Raw genomic sequence first — 13,122 nt, 5'->3', positions numbered from 1 at the left:
CCAGAAGTGGGATTGCTAGATCACATGGTAACTCTTTGTTTAGGTGTTTGAGGACCCCCCATACTGATTTTCATGGTAGCTGCACCATTTTACATTCCCACTGACAGTGCACACGGGTAATTACTGAGTGAGAAGAAGGTTTAAAAATCTCTTAATCCCACCCACCCTCTGGGAGGTAGAGAATCCCTGCCGTTTTGAAGATGAAAACAGGGTGAAGTTACTTGCTCAGAGCCAAACAGCTACCTACAGGCGGGCTTCTGTTGAAACCCCAGCCTTCAGACTCAACCAGTGTCCTCCCAACAGATGACGTCTCAAGGGCCCAACCTGGATGTCACACAAGCCCATTCCCCCCCTGCAGCTGGTCAGCTCCCGACTGCATCCTCGACACAAGGAATGTAGGAGCCAGGCATTACTCAGCTCCAGACATCATGGAGAAGTGAATCAAGTACCACCAGAGTTCAGCCATCATTTTAGAGAAAATCACCATTCAGACGTGGGGGTTCTCTTGGTGACTATGAACATATTGCAGTAATTAGACTGGATGACATTTTCTTCTTGTATATGCAATGGATCCTCATAGATTTGTTTTACAACCTGGTGAAAATTAAATTGTTATCACAGCATAGCTTCCTCCACTTGGTTTTATTTTACTGCCATGGTTATGGGCTCAGTGTTGCAGTTACACTTAATTTCACTTACAATCAAGGTCTGTTTTGGTTACTTGTTAGCTTCTGACAGCTTTGTGAACAGGCTTCTTTATTTAGGGCAGAGCTAGAATGGCCCATGGCAGACAACAAGCTTTCTTTGGAATTTCCAAAGGAGATATAAATATAGCTCTCTGCTCTTAGAATAGTGCCCTGATACCCACGTCTATTAATGGTGAAATAGTTACAGCCATATAATTATCTGTTACTTTTCTGTATTTCCTAACTGCCCTTCTAATAATCACACTGCATTCACCATGCATCTAGCTTCTGTAAACGTGATGCTTTAGCATCTGCCCTACATGCATATGCAGACTTGTTCTGCACTCCCTGATAACTTTCAGGGTGGCTGCACTGGCCTCCTGTCTCCTCCTCACCACTCCTCCTCTGAGGAGCCTTACTCCTTGGGCGTGTTTGTCAAATGCAAGCTAACCAGTCCAGGGCCTGCCCTGTCCTCATGAACCCTGACTCAGGACCAACAGCTGGCATGAAACTCCTGACAAACATGGCCAGGTAGGGCACTGCAGGTGACAAGGATGCTCGAGCTCAAAGTCCCTCCTCTAATTCTCACACTGCCCCCAAGAGGTGGGAGGTGCTGTGTGGGATTCCCTGACCATCTTCAACATTGACCCACTCAGCAGGCTAGACCTTGAGGCCCTGCCCTACCAGGAACCGATTCTGCTCAAGGGTTAGTGAGTTTTGAAGAGGCAACATGTCTGTACTGGTGACTTGAGATCATTTTTCATTGAGGAATAGACCAAAATAAATGGGGAAAAGCTAATGCTTTGTAAGGAATGCTGCTCTATGAGGAGCAACAATACAAAAGAATATTGCAGAGTCAACAAAATAAATGAGAATACAAGACTGCACGCCTAACTGGAAAAATGCCCCCAGATTGGCAGTCCCTGTCAGACAGCCAGGATAACTGGGGCTCCCCAACCCTGAAACCCAGTTGTCCCTGCTGAGGCAGTTTTCACCCCTCCTGCTCTACCTGAGGGCTTTTGTTGGCTGTCTTGGCAATGTGCTTGCCGAGTGGGTGGGCACACCAGGCCACCACTGGGCCCATGACATGTCCCTGGGACTAGAGGGTTGGCACATAGGCTGAGGCTTGGGTGTAACTCCGTGTGTCCCTGGCTCTCATAGCCAACTCTGGAGGCAGAGATGCATTTATGACAAATAAGGCCAAAAGAGATCCACCATTTTTAACCAGTTCTGAGAAAAATCACCAGACCACAGTGAAAGACTGTCCTAGTCAATCTGTGGAATGGCAACATTGATACCATCGGGGGAAAGGGGTAGGAGTGGGGGGGTGTCACATGTTAGGAATGCAGATTCTCAGGCCTGCCAGGGCCCTGCAGATGCCGATTTGCATGCTAATAAGCCGTGGTTGTTTATTTGCTTATCAGAGTGTGAGCAGCACTGTTTACCCCCAGTGGTTCTTACACACCTTGCTCTGCAGACCCCTCCACATTCTTAAAACTTTCATAGTCTTCCAAGAACTCTTGTTTATGTGGCTTATGTTTATCTATATTTACCAAACTGGAAATTTGAACTGTGAGGTTTTTAAGATGACTAGTTATTACTTAATTTAGAAATAAGAATAATGAACCCATTCTATGTTAATATGAACAAGTATTTTCATGAAAAGTAACAACTATGTATTCGACAAGACATTAGTGAGAAGAATGGTATTATTTTACATTTCTACATGTCTGGCTTAATAGACAGCTGGGTTTTCGTATCTGCTTCCACATCAACTTGTGGCAAGCACATACATCACACAGCCCCACTGCACATCCATGAGATTGTGAGTGAAGAGACAGAAATGTCTTGGAATAATTATAAAGAGTATTGACCTGACAGGCCTCCTTTCTCAGGGATCCCCTGGGGCCCTGGGACTAACGCTGGTGAGCTCCTCCCCATCCAAGTCCCAAAGTGACCAGCTGTGTGGACTTTTTGAGGATGTCATGGGCAGTAGACTCAACACCAGATTATACTTTCCTGAGTTGCGTCTCTGTGGGGGCACTTTCACATCTATTACTTTGGGAGACACATGAGTGAAGGCACTCAGCAAATTCTGTTGATTTGTCCAACTAACAGCAAGCTGGAATTCAAATAGGGATCTTTTGAGTCTCAGCCCACATCCCAGAGCTGTTGGGCTTATTTGAAACTCTAAATTGATAAACTCTTGTACCATAACTACCGAGTACTATTATTTACAGTGTCTTTAACATTTCTACCGGCTAGTCAGTTTAAAATAAGACTGCAGATAACCGCTGAGCAGGGTGAAGGCACAGCCCTGCAGGGATTCGACTGAGAAGAGGGCACAATTTTGACTGGCAGGAGGCACACAAGGCTGACTGAGTGCCTAGCACGAGGGAGCCATGCCCATGTCCACACCTGAATCGGCGCTTTCGGGTAGAGTCCACGTGTCCGTGATTTGGTAGCTGGAAATGGCAAAGTACAGTAGGAAACCAGCTTTGGTCATGGAATGTTTTGGTTTTAGGAAAACTGGGGGGAGTGGGATTTTGTTGGTTTGAAGCAAGATTATTCAGTTTACCTAAGCCAACTTCAAAAGAAGTGTCAGCCCAAGTGAGGGTCTGCTGTTTTGGGCAGATCTGGTGTGAGGAGAGTGCAAGGACAGCCTGCTGGTGGCTTGTTGGGCAGCAGCCCTCTCTCCATCACAGTTAATGCTCTGGAACTCCTTTGCTGCCGTCATCTCTGACTGCAGACTGTGCCGCCCCTTTCCCCTTTCAGTAAGTCTGCTTTGCCAAAATGCAATGATGAGCCCACCGTATCTACTGGTGCATTGGACAGTCCTACCAAAAGGAGGTGCTGAGAAAAGGCTGTGGCGATGTCAAGTTAAATGGGACAAATAGGAAGCATTTTTAAGGTGTCAGACCCTGTGTTGTATGTTACAACAGATAGCCCACAGAAGGTTTCACCTCATGTGTCACACCCAGAGTATATCGCAATGATTATTGCATCTTCAGGGCAACTAAAATTTAGGTTTATAGCTCCTGATAAATATGTAAACAGGTGATGTTCCCGGTGATCTTGTCAGTCCTCATCTATGGTGTTGTAACAACAATTTACCTTTCATTGGCACATCCTGTGTATATCACAAGGCCTCCTGAAAAGCAGGGCAGCTGCTTCAGTCATAAGAGATAAATATATCCTGAAATGACTATTGTTTCCAGTCCCTGAATCATTTCAAAGGACATTTCCAGTGCAAATAGATGATGTAACTATGTGCTCTCAATAATACACCTGCCAAGTCGTGTGATTTCCCAGGATCATATTAAGCCTGCAAATAGACTGCCACTCTCAAAGAATATTGAAATGACATCCAAATAGTCCACGTCCTGTGAAAAGAACATCACCTGTGTTTTGAGCTAAAGCGGTGTTCATCTTCTTAAGGGGACATACATTATTTTATTTCATTAAAGCTTTCATTACTGCAAGCTTCCCACAATAAAATGCACTAGTAAAAATTCTTTTGATAAACCATCAGGCTGCATTACACGAAACTGATAAAAAAGGGATTAAAAATTAAACATTTATGACCCACACAACTGCTGAACAGACTATGCTGGGAAGAACATCAGTAGCCATAAAACCCAGGGTCTTGAGATCTGAATGTGCCTGTTGTGTTTGCTTCATCACCGCACAGAGGAACTTAGTGGGCCCTGACAGGGCAGGGAGTGGGATGTGGAAAATGTTACTCCCTCAGGGGTTGTCCTGTGCAAATTCGAGAGGAGCAGTTCTCTCCCTAATGCCCACAGGTGACTCCTGCTACTATTAAATGAAGTGATGAGCAATGTGCCTGAGATGATGGACCCCAGGGCAGAGAGAAAAGAGCAGCACTAACCTTCTTATCAGGCTGGTAGTATTCTTCAACTTCTAATTCTTAACCTATAAAGAAAGAGTAAAACTTGTTTTTACTCCATTGAGTGAATAATACAGTTTGTAAGTACTTTCATTTATAGGAATGTAGATTTATGATTCGATGGTAAACTAGGGCTCCTTCCTCCCAAGATGCATCCTGTCCACCCCCCATTGCAAATGTCCAGCAATTAGAAACCATTTGGGGGCATTTTTGTGTCTTTCATAGTGCTTGGCACAGAAGGATGCAGATTCTCAATCCGTGCTTCCTAAGAGGAGCTGTGGAAAGTTACATGGCTTTTGCTTGATTCTATTACTATATTTATGATTTCACTTCTGAGTGGCACATTTTAGATATTCAATGTTTGAAAGTACCAAATTTACCAAAGCTCTTAATTAGAGACAGTCTAAGTCTTCCACATATGAGTTTCCAGATGGCTTCCTTTAGTGGGTCTCTGGTCTCAGCAGGAAAAAGAAACTGACCATCTTGCTGAAGAAAAGCAGGTTTGTTCTACTTCTGGAACCAAATATCCACATTGTTTCAAGTTCTCTTGAATGTAGTTCATTATTAGGTATTTGGGTATGAAAATACATCTAAGAGGGTGTCATGAGGATGAAATAAGATAATAGGTATGAAACTGTTTTCAAAAGTTCAATGTAGGCTGCACATGTCTGTAACATTTTTATCATTTGCATAAAGAAGTACTTTTATCATGCTGAATTATGCATGAATTACAGGAAATACATCTGACATAAAATATTGTAGCCAGAGGTTGGAAATGACAGTCAATCGTTCTCTTAGATTTGTTTCCAGAAACAAACAGAACTTTGCAAATATTAATACACTAAATAATAACCTGCCACACTGTCTAGTAACACAGGAGTGGTAAGGTGAATCAATCTGTGGAGCAAAGATAATGAAGACCATCATGAAATGATGCACAGTAAGTTATTGGAATCATACACAGAAATGTATATAGCACATTATCAAACGCCTTTAGGTATATTCTCTCCATCAGGAAAACAACACTGGATTGTGCAAGATGTCTTTTGGGGTTATATCACGTTGCCTCATTCTCATTAATCGAGAAGTGACAACTGAATAGTGGCATTTGATAGAGTAATTCTTGATTAATGAGAGAGTGCCTTGTTGATTGGAGTGCTTACTTCTCCATCTCACTCCACAACTGAGAGAGAACAGAACAGAACAGAAAGGTGCTGCAGGCTGAGTTTAGAATCAACCTCACTAGGTCATTTGAGTATTGGCCTTCCCCACACATCCATGAAATCAGGGATTCGAGGGAAGCATGAAAACATGGTGGCAGTCAATATTGGGATGTAATGAAGATGTGCTCTTCTCAGGTGAGAGGTGTTCTCACCTCTGGTTGTTATAGAGCTGACCACGGTATAATACATCATTCGCGCAGAGGTCATTTTTCTTAGTCCATATTTATGGTTAAACTGGTTTCCATTACATATGTTTTTTTGGACTATTTCCACTTACAGAAATCAATTGGATCAACCCAGGGGAGAACCAAAATGTTCTCTGAGATCAGTGCTACTCCACATGGGCCTTGGGCCACCAGCGTTAGCACCACAGTGGATCCTATTACCAGTGCAGATCCTGGCCAGTCAGGATTGTTCAGGAAGCTCTCCAGGCAATTCTGGAGATGCACACTGACCTGGAACACTTGCTTTGAGATGATGGAAAAGGCCAGCCTCCCTCCCTCCACTGCCTTAGGATCCCTAGCAGGGCGCCTTTTGCCATTGTGCAAAAATTGCAGGAGGGAGGGTAGACAACAAGAGAGAGGATCTAAGGAAAAGCCGAGTTCCTCAAACTGAATACTTCTTTTTCTTAGATCAGCATTTCTCAAACATGCAAGAGTATCAGAACCATAGGGAGGGCTTGTTAAAACACACAGGCCCCAGTTCAGAGGGACAGTAAGCATCTTGCATTTCTAACAAGTTCTTATGTGAGGCTGCTTCAGGGACCACACTTTGAGAAGCACTGTCTTGGAGGAACATTCGGACTGGGGAACACACTTCAATCAGCAAGCACAGTATGTGCTAAGAGTCTTGCCAGGTGGGGAGAAGGGCTGGTGGGGAACGGAGCAGAGATTTGGGAGCGCGGGAGGGGAAAGTAAGCAGAGTCTGGAGCACAGGATGTGTGGAGAGTGAGCCTGAGGTAAGGAGGGCTGTTCCCAAAGGAGCAAGCAAAGCCTGCGGGTGGGTGCGGGAGAAGACGGGCTTGGGCTCAGGGGATGGAGGGCAGGAGCCATTCATTAGAGAATGTCTGCCCTTTGAAATGTTGGGGGTGCTGCAAACAGAATGCTGGCGTCTCCCATATCCACATGTGGAAGCCCTGACCCTCAAGGGATGGCCTTTGGGAGTGATGAGGTTTAGGTGAGGTCACCAGGGTGGGGGCCCTAAGGAGCGGGTAATGTCCTCATATGAAGAGGAGAGGACTGGAGCTCACCCTCTGCTGACACCTGCATCTCAGGCTTCTGCCTCCACAGCCCTGCGGAATCAATGTTTATTGGTTAAGCCCATTCCCCTCCTCCAAATCCCTGTCTACAGTATTTTCTTGGAGCAGTCTGAAAGGACAAAGATTAACCATTATTCACAGATCAGCCTTCCAATTCATTCTCTTTATAAGTTGAGAATAAAATTATTGCTTAATCTTCCACTTAAAAAATAAAATGTTTGTGTCAGAGTGCACACACATGCATATATTTTTACGTGCCCTGCTTTTTTCCTATAAATCACAGTATGTGATTTAATACAGACATTTAAACATTTTTAATACATTGATTTGCTTTTTATTAGGTCCTTAAAGTAGCATAGATTTTTATTCAATGGAGAGGAGATGTGTGAGCACATTTTCAATAAAATCTATTTTTTCAATATTGAGATGTAATGAAGACACATATTTAGTGTTTATTGGGCCTTTGGAAACACTCATCCTAAAAAGCCTCATAACTGACCTTGTATATTTCAGTGGCTCTGTATGACTTCAGTTAGATTTAATATTTTAAAATACAGGGGTTTAAATCAATTATTATATTATGTGTTCAGGTTGAAACAATACATACTTATGTCTTGAATAAAAAAACAATTTGGCTGCTTTATGTTCCTACAGCAGCCTCAGTAACAAAGGCTGGGTTCCTCAGAGAAATCAGAGTAACAAAAGGAGGGAATTATTAAGAAAATGGAGGCTACACAGAGGGTTGTAATTTGTGAGAAGAAACCCTTGAATCATTTAAGAAAATGCATGTTTTTCAAAGCAAAATGCTTTCTGAAATATACAGACAGAGGTTTTTATTATTGTATTGCATTTTGCTATTTAAACTTTGCCGTGGCTACAGCCGTGGGGTTTAGCTGTGGGTCTTGCATTTGAATCTCATCTCTGCAGTTTAGGTGTCGGTGACCTTGGGAAGTCCTATAGGGGGCAAGAGCTTCCCTCCACCCTAAGATCAGTATGAAACAAAAAGATGATAGGCAAGTTAATGAGAAAAGGGTCACAGATTTACTATTTTTATATATACATGCACAAGGGCATTGCTGGGAACAGATGTAAATATCCAAATGGTGGCAGGATTTGAGAGCTTACCCATCATCCTAAAGGGAAGGTGGGCCTCTCAGGGAGAGTAGGTGGTTTTAGGGAAGAGGATGGGTGCTCAGGACAGACAGGGGTGTGACAGCTTGTGACTATCTGCTTGGTGTGGGGTCTACTTCTAGGCCCCTCCTGGCACAGCAGTCTACCTGTTTGGTGACCCCTGGGGAAGGGCCCTGACATCTAATGCCCTTTGGAAATTCCATGTTGAGGCCAAGCAGGGGGGTCTGGACAAAGCCTCTCCTTGCAACTGCAGTTTCTCACGGGCCTTCAGCTCAGGGTGCCAAAGCAGCACACTTTGCAATGATAGCCCTGGGTTCCCATGGGCACACTTTGAGGTGGAGTGGGAGCCCTCGACTCCTACATTTACTTAACTCCTCAGTTTCTTCATCTCACGATGGACTATTGGATTAAATGGCCAGAAGGCCCTTCTAGATATAAAATATATATTTTAAAGGAATTCTTCAACCGAATAATGATTCCACAGCCTTTTAACTTTTCAGATACAAACTGGAGCATGTCATAAAAGAAAACACCCTAGTAACTACACAGTCATCTAAGATAAAAGTCTCCAATGTCTTATTTTTTTAGAATCAATATAAGCCCAATGAAAAAGAATAATACAATTTTCTTCTGTATTTTTTTCTATGAAACAGATGACAAATGTAAATGAAAGCCTTCTATATATTTCTAAAATAAATGGGAAAATCTCTTCATAAAAGGAATATCCACCCCTCAGGCTGAAATCTTGTTATGCCAATGTTGTCCACAGCTGGCTCAATTTTCCTTTATAGCTTATCATTTATTAGTGGTTCGTAATGGGAATGCTGAAAGACTGTAAATACTGTGATCCTGGTTGGCACTGCTGAAATAATGGGGCCTTTAATCACTACCTGGGTATAGCTGGAGAGAGAAGTCTCTGTGGTGTTGAAGTAGAAAGATGACATGGAAAATCCCTAGTGGAGAAACAAGCATTTTTTGGATATTAGCAAAGTATTTCACCAGTGACCTTTAGCTAGTACAGCCTTCACAAGAACAAGGGGTTTTGTTGCAAGTGATAAATGGGGACTCGCTGTGCACAGGTACACCGGTGTTGTAGCAAGTATTTCATGATGCATTAGTCCACACTTGTTAAGGTTATTAAGATAACAGTACTTTGCTATTTTGTATGGATTTTTGTAATTGCAAAGCACCTTATGATTTATCATGCAGTCTATCATTAGATATGCCTGACCCAATCGATATCCTATTAATTACTAGTAGCTGTTTTACATGCATTCTAAAAATACCTGAAGTCAGAAAGTGATCTCAGCTAGCAGCCAAAATTACACGCATTTTTCATAAATACAAAAAGCCCATCTCATTTAAAGGGGAAGCCATTATGCCATGCAAAAATGAATACCATTTAAATGGGAGCAGAGAGATTACTCTATGTAAAGGGAAAGTCATTCAGTTTTTTGATGAAATCCTGTTCTTGAGTAGATTGGAAAGAACCTGTTTGTGAAACCAGCACTTGCTACCAGTAGGTATTTCATAAAGAAGAGTATGCCCCATTTTTCCTGAAAATGTTGTTATTCAATGGAATACCAAAGTCTTCTGACTGATAAAACCAAAACTCTAACACAGTGGGATCCATGGTAAGCAATACCAATTCGCCAGGTGGAACTGGGCATGTTTATTCAGGTGGTTATTTATATTATGTCCTTATGGGATAGAAGTTTGAGCCTCAGGATTTTATTTTTATTTTTCCAATTATTTTTTTTGGTATCATTGATGTACAATTACATGAGCAACATTATGGTTACTAGACTCCCCCCATTATAAAGTCCCCACCATATACCCCACTACAGTCTCTGTCCATCAGCGTAGTAAGATGCTAAGAAGCCACTACTTGTCTTCTCTGTGTTGCATTTCCCTCCCTGTACCACCCCCACACACCATGTGTGCTAATTGTAATGCCCCTTTCCCCTCAATCCCTCCCTTCCCACCCATCCTCCTCAGTCCCTCTCCCTTTGGTAACTGTTAGTCCATTGTTGGGTTCTGTGAGTCTGCTGCTGTTTTGTACCTTCAGTTTATTCTTTGTTCTTATACTCCACAGATGAGTGAAATTATTTGATACTTGTCTTTCTCCACCTGGCTTATTTCACTGAGCATAATACCCTCTAGCTCCATACATGTTGCAGCAAATGGTAGGATTTATTTTCTTCTTATGGCTGAATAATATTCCATTGTGTTTATGTACCACATCTTCTTTATCCATTCATCCACTGATGGACACTTAGGTTGCTTCCATTTCTTGGCTACTGTAAATAGTGCTGCAATAAACATAGGGGTGCATCTGTCTTTTTCAAACTGGGCTGCTGCATTCTTAGGGTAAATTCCTAGAAGTGGAATTCCTGGGTCAAATGGTATTTCTATTTTTAGTTTTTTGAGGAACCTCCATACTGCTTTCCACAATGGTTGAACTAATTTACATTCTCACCAGCAGTGTAGGAGGGTTCCCCTTTCTCCACATACTTGCCAACACTTGTTGTTGTTTGTCTTTTGGATGGTAGCCATCCTTACTGGTGTGAGGTGATATCTCATTGTGGTTTTAATTTGCATTTCTCTGATGATTAGCGATGTGGAGCACCTTTTCATGTGTCTGTTGGTCATCTGAATTTCTTTTTTGGAGAAGTGTCTGTGCAGCTCCTCTGCCCATTTTATAATTGGATTATTTGCTTTTTGTTGTTGAGGTGTGTGAGCTCTTTATATATTTTGGATATCAACCCTTTATCAGATATGTCATTTATGAACATATTCTCCCATAATGTAGGATGCCTTTTTGTTCTATTGATGGTGTGCTTTGTTGTACAGAAGCTTTTCAGCATGATATAGTCCCACTTACTCATTTTTGCTTTTGTTTCCCTTGCCTGTGGATGTTTATGAAGAAGCTGCTTATGTTTATGTCCAAGAGATATTTGCCTATGTTTTTTTCTAAGAGTTTTATGGTTTCATGACTTACATTTAGGTCTTTGATTCATTTCGAGTTTACTTTTGTGTATGAGATTAGACAATGATCCAGTTTCATTCTCTTACATGTAGCTGTCCAGTTTTCCCAACACCAGTTGTTGAAGAAGCTGTCATTTCCCCATTGCATATCCATGGCTCCTTTATCATATATTAATTGGCTATATATGTTTGGGTTAATATCTGGACTCTCTATTCTGTTCCACTGGTCTGTGGGTCTGTTCTTGTGCCAGTACCAAATTGTGTTAATTACTTGGCTTTGTAGTAGACCTTGAAGTTGGGAAGTGAAATCCCCTCTGCTTTATTCTTCCTTCTCAGGATTGCTTTGGCTATTTGGGGTCTTTTGTAGTTCAATATAAGTTTTAGAACTATTTGTTCCAGTTCATTGAAGAATCGTGTGGGTACTTGGATAGGGATTGCATTGAATCTGTAGATTGCTTTAGGCAGGACAGACATTTTGACTATATTAATTCTTCCTAGCCAAAAGCATGGGATGAATTTCCACTTATTAGTGTCCTCCTTAATTTCTCTTAAGAGTGTTTTGTAGTTTTCATGGTATAGGTCTTTCACTTCCTTGGTTAGGTTTATTTCTAGGTATTTTATTCTTTTGATGCAATTATGAATGGAATTGTTTTCCTGATTTCTCTTGCTGCTAGCTCATCATTAGTGTATAAGAATGTGACAGATTTCTGTGTATTAATTTTGTATCCTGCAACTTTGCTGAATTCAGATATTAGTTCTAGTTGTTTTGGAGTGGATTCCTTAGGGTTTTTTATGTGCAATATCATGTCATCTGCAAACAGTGAGAATTTGACTTCTTCCTTACCAATCTGGATGCCTTTTATTTCTTTGTTTTGTCTGATTGCCATGGCTAGGACCTCCAGTACTATGTTGAATAAAAGTGTGGAGAAGGGGGAATCCCTGCCTTGTTCCCGATCTTAGGTGAAAAGCTTTCAGCTTCTCACTATTAAGTATGATGTTGGCTGTGGGTTTGTCATATATGGCCTTTATTATGTTGAGGTACTTGCCTTCTATACCCATTCTGTTGAGAGTTTGTATTGTGAATGGATGTTGAATTTTGACAAATGGTTTTTTAGCATCTATGGAGATGATCATGTGATTTTTGTCCTTCTTTTTGTTGATGTGGTAGATGATGTTTATGGAATTTTGAATGTTGTACCACCCTTGCATCACTGAGATGAATCCCACTTGATCATGGTATATGATCCTCTTGATGTATTTTTGAATTTGGTTTGCTAATATTTTGTTGAGTATTTTTGCATCTATGTTCATCAGGGATATTGGTCTGTAATTTTCTTTTTTGTGGTGCCTTTGCCTGGTTTTGGTATTAGAGTGATGCTGGCTTCTTAGAATGAGTTTGGAAGTATTCTCTCCTCTTCTGTTTTTTGGAAAACTTTAAGGAGAATGGGTATTATGTCTTCTCTAAATGCCTGATAAAACTCAGTGATGAATCCATCTGGCCCAGGGATTTTGTTCCTGGGTAGTTTTTTGATTACTGCTTCAATTTCATTGCTGGTAATTGGTCTGTTTAGATTTTCTGTGTCTTCCTTGGTCAGTCTTGGAAGGTTGTATTTTTCTAGAAAATTGTTCATTTCTTCTAGGTTATCCAGCTTGTTAGCATATAGTTTTTCATAGTATTTTCTAATAATTCTTTGTATTTCTGTGGTATCTGTCTGCTATGATTTTTCCTTTCTCATTTCAGATTCTGTTTATGTGTGTAGATTCCCTTTATCTCTTAAGTCCGGGTATGGGTTTATATATTTTGTTTATTTTCTCAAAGAACCAGCTCTTGGTTCCATTGATTTTTTTTCTATTGTTTTATTGTTCTCAATTTTATTTGTTTCTTCTCTGATCTTTATTATGTCTCTCCTTCTGCTGACTTTTGGCCTC

The sequence above is a fragment of the Manis javanica genome, chromosome 2 (assembly GCF_040802235.1).
Source record: "Manis javanica isolate MJ-LG chromosome 2, MJ_LKY, whole genome shotgun sequence".
In the NCBI taxonomy this organism is placed as follows: domain Eukaryota; kingdom Metazoa; phylum Chordata; class Mammalia; order Pholidota; family Manidae; genus Manis; species Manis javanica.
The sequence above is the reverse complement of the archived record's forward strand: the minus strand, read 5'-3'. Positions refer to the sequence as shown.